Source organism: Psammomys obesus, unplaced genomic scaffold (assembly GCF_907164565.1).
Source record: "Psammomys obesus unplaced genomic scaffold, mPsaObe1.curated_primary_1811, whole genome shotgun sequence".
NCBI lineage: Eukaryota > Metazoa > Chordata > Mammalia > Rodentia > Muridae > Psammomys > Psammomys obesus.
The window spans coordinates 2,047,222-2,051,579 of record NW_026596176.1 but is presented as its reverse complement, the minus strand read 5'-3'; the positions used below and the strand labels follow the sequence as shown (position 1 = coordinate 2,051,579).

General features: G+C 44.8%; 1 non-coding gene across 1 annotated transcript; it reads right to left on the bottom strand.

The window, feature by feature from the left end:
• Positions 1-2,475: 2,475 nt before the first annotated feature.
• On the bottom strand, positions 2,476-2,607 carry LOC129667958 (small nucleolar RNA SNORA17). Its single transcript, XR_008718846.1, has one exon. It is a non-coding gene; the product is annotated as a small nucleolar RNA SNORA17 (small nucleolar RNA).
• Positions 2,608-4,358: the final 1,751 nt, after the last annotated feature.

Here is a 4,358-nt window from a genome sequence, read left to right as displayed (position 1 = left end):
CTCCTATGTTTCTTCAATAACATTTTTGAAGGCTGATTGTTTTTCATCATCTGAACAGTCACATAAAAGTTAGAATTTAGCATTTGAAGCCATGGGCTATTAGTTCTTTAGGTAATCATATTATTTCTTTAAGAGAATTGGATTCTGCAACCATTTTCATGTTGAAATATATGCTGTGTTTTTTTTATTTTTATTTTTTATATTAATTACAGTTTATTCACTTTGTATCCCAGCTATAACCCTGTCCCTCATTACCTCTCAACCCTACCCTCCCTCCCTCATCTCCTCCCATGCCCCTCTCCAAGTACACTGACAAGGGAAGTCCTCCTCCCCTTCCATCTGACCCTAGCCTATCAGGTCTCATCAGGACTGGCTGCTTTGTCTCCCTCTGTGGCCTGATAAGACTGTTCCCCCCTCAGGGGGAGGTAATCAAAGAGTCAGCCACTGAGTTCATGTCAGAGACAGTCCCTGTTCCTGTTACTAGGGTATCCATTTGGAGATTGAACTGCGATGGGCTACATCTATGAAAGGGTTGTAGGTTATCTCCATGCATGGCCCTTGTTTGGAATATCAGTCTCAGAAAGACCCTTGTGTGAAGATTTTTTTTTGTTCTGTTGCTCTCCTTGTGGAGCTCCTGTCCCCTCCAGATCTCCCCTTCTTTCATAAGATTTCCTGAACTCTGTCCAAAGTTTAGCTATGAGCCTCAGCATCTGCTTTGATAACACTGCTGGGTAGAGTCTTTCAGAGGCCCTCTGTAGTAAGCTCCTGTCCTGTTACTTGTTTTCTCCTACATCCAATGTCCATCCCATTTGCCTTTCTGAGTAAGGATTGATCATATTACCCTGGGTCCTCTTTAGTTAGCTTCTTTAGTTGTACAGATTTTAGTATGTTTATCCTATATTATGTCTAATATCCACTTATAAGTGAGTATATACCATGTGTGTCTTTCTGCTTCACTCAGGATGATCTTTTCTAGATCCCACCATTTGCCTGCAAATTTCATGATTTCCTTGTTTTTAATTGTGGAGTAGTATTCCATTGTGTAAATGCACCACAATTTCTGTATCCATTCCTCAGTTGAGGGGCATCTTGGTTGTTTCCAGGTGATCCCTGTAGTTTTTGAACTGTAGGACCTGCCCCTTCATGCACTGCAACAGTTCATCGATGGAGTGGGCCAATTCAAAACCCTAGATCTGGGCCTGAGAGGTATCTGAGCTAGTCAGCCTGCCAGGTCTCCTGCCCTCACACCCTCAGGCCAGCTCACCAGAAATACCTGCAACCAGGGCCAGCTCTGCCCTGCTGCCCAGGTAAGGCAGGGTAGAGAGCCCCCTCACCCTAGTGTTGCAGCCAGTGAAGGATATACCCCGTTCTCTCATTCTCATGACCCCAGGGCCAGATCTCCCACCTGCCATAGATGGCAAGAAAAAAAAGGGATGGAAGGAGGACAGCTCTCCCTCATCACCTCCTAATAGATAAGAGGGAGATCTAGTTCTCCAGGGCCAGCTTTACTGTGCTACCCAGATGAGGTACAGAGCCAACTCTCCCAAGTGCTGCAGCTGGTGAGAGACAGGGACAGCTCCTCTGTTCTCATGACCCCAGAGCCTGGGGCCCTGCCTACTTCAGGTTGTGAGAGGGGAGGAAAGTAGGTATCTCTCCCTAGTACACACTACTGCATGAAAGACAAGTGGAAGAGCCAGCTCTTCCATGCTAGTATTCTCAGGGCCTCCTCACCCACAAATCCAGCAATGTCCACTCTCCCAAGTACTGCAGCTGGCTAGGAGCATGGTCAACTCTCTTGCTTTCATACCCCCACCATGCCCAGGTAAGGAGTGGGGCCAGTTCTGCACAGCCTTCGGACATCAATATGTCCCAGACCAGAAATATCCACCTGGCCTTTGGTGGTAACAGACCCCTGCTGCTGCAGGGCCACAGACCCAGACATGACCCGTGGTGGCAATAACTGGCTACTCATATCAGGCTGTTCTTCACTACCCTCGAGTCTCCAGTTCTGCCCCTCTTCATTGTGCCCACATTCTTCTGTTTCTCTTTTCTCCACCACTTAGTCGAGCCTGGGTTTCTTATCTATTTCTCTACCATTTAGTTGAGCCCAGGTTTCTTAGTGTCTGCAGTCATCTCAGAAATGGTCTTAGGAATGCTATGCCCCACTCCTGTGTTACAGAGCCAAGCAAGGGTTATCTCAGACATTGTACACACACCAGGTCTGCAGGGCACTGGAATAGTAGTCACGTCAGACTAGCTCCCTGCTGGCCCCCATGCAAGGGTTGTCTATCTCGGGCTCACTCCCAACCAAGCCCACTGTCTCAATCTGGATTCTTCTAGTCTCCAACCTTTTTCCCATCCTGGGAGCCTGTCCAAGCCTGTGTGATGCCGAACTGGTGGTCATCTCATACTAACTACCTGCCTAGGTTACCTGGCGCTGAAAAGGTGGTTGGCTCAGGCTTACTTTTTTCAAGGAGTGTTGGGTTACTAGTCATTCAGAGGTTCACAGGTCAGAACGCTGAGTGTAGACAGAGCCTCTCTTCTCTCTGTCACCTACTGATGCACATGTGACATGGAAGCCACATCTACAACACCTCTAGGGGCAAGTTATACATTTCTTAATGTTTAATAATTTCATACATGAATATCTAGTTCATTTTTCATTAAATTTACCCCCATTTCCTTCCCTTCCAATTTCTCCAGTATTTCCAGCACAACTTCCTCTTCTCAATTTCATGTGCTATATTTAAAATATAGTACTACCAGTTTCTGCAGAGGTGTAAAACTATCTGTTAATGCATGGGCATCCTCACAGGCCTATACCTGAGGAAAACTAGCTCACCTTACCCCCAGAAGCCATCAATTGCCAATAGCTATTCTACTAGCATTTCTTTAATCTGTCCCCAATCCATGCTGCAATTTTGTCTCACTTGATCACATGCACTTCTTGGATTTGTAGTCACAGTATGTGCCTGGACATTACCACAGTCTCAGGTGGTATCACAGGCCAGTCATCAAGGTGGCCTTCAATGGCAGGACATCAACATGGCTTCAAGTTACTGCACAGACCAGAGACATATTCACTGTTGGCTTGGGCCACGGACATCAACACAGACCCTATCTGAGTAGGACCATGAATGCAGGCATGGCCCTCTACAGCAGCATGGGCCCAGACATCCCCATGGCCACTAAGAGCAGTTCAAGCCTCTCACATCAGGCTTTTCCTCACCACTGTCACCACATGTCTCCAGTTCTGCCTTCATAGTGCACAAACTGCTCTGCTTTGATTTCTCTTCCTTCACCTCACTTCATATTTGCTGGCTTTGCGATGCTTGCCAAAACGGCCAGGTGCCCAGTGTTTTGGCACTTCCCCTCAACTGGGATTAAAGGTGTGCACCACTACTGACAGCAAGAACCTTTTTTTAGGGTTCAACATCCCTAGTCATCAGAGAAATAAATGCAAATTAAAACTACTTTGAGACTTCATCTCAACCCAGTCAGAAGGACCAAGTTCCAAAAAAACTAATATGAAATGTGCTCTAGTGGATGTAGGGAAAAGATAACATTTATTCACTGCTGATAGGAGTAAAAACTAGTTCAGCCACTGTAGAACTTGGTATGGATGTTCCTCAAAAAGCTAGACCTACCATATAACATATCTACATCACTCCTGAGCATATACATTGTCTTACTGAAGAGATACTTGTTTATCTATGTTCATTGCTGTAATACATAATAGCCAGAAATGTGAAACACCCATGACAATGAAAATGCATTCTTTTTACAGAAAAAAAAAAAAAGAACACACACAGGAAAAAAAAAAAACTTGGAGTTCATTTTGTGTTGGGCAGCTACTCTAGATCATGTGCCCTGCACTCTAGTGTTGTTGATAAGCCCAGTGAAACTATATTGAAGCAAACTGGTTTTTGTCTCTCATATCAGGTATCAATTGTAAAGAGCTTCTTTGGTAGCAGTAGGATTTTCACATTTTCTCTGCTGGAGTTTTGTCTTGTTTAAACTTGTGTAGGTCTTATACATTTTGCCCACTCTCTATGAGGTCATACATGTATAAGCTTTATTGTATCTAGATGATGTGATGTCCTTGGAGATATCCACAACCTCTAGCTCTTACTGTCTTTCAGCCTTCTCTTGTACATTGATCCCTGAGTCGTTTGATAAATGTGCCTTATTTAGATCTGAGTGCTCCAAATTCACTACACATTGTCCAGCTGTGAATCTCTCTGCTAAATAATAGCCCCTGTGAAAAGACACTTTCATGATGAAGGCTGTGGTGGTTTGAATAGGTTTGGCCCCCATATTCATGTGTTTGAATATTTGGCCTGTAGGGAATGGCACTA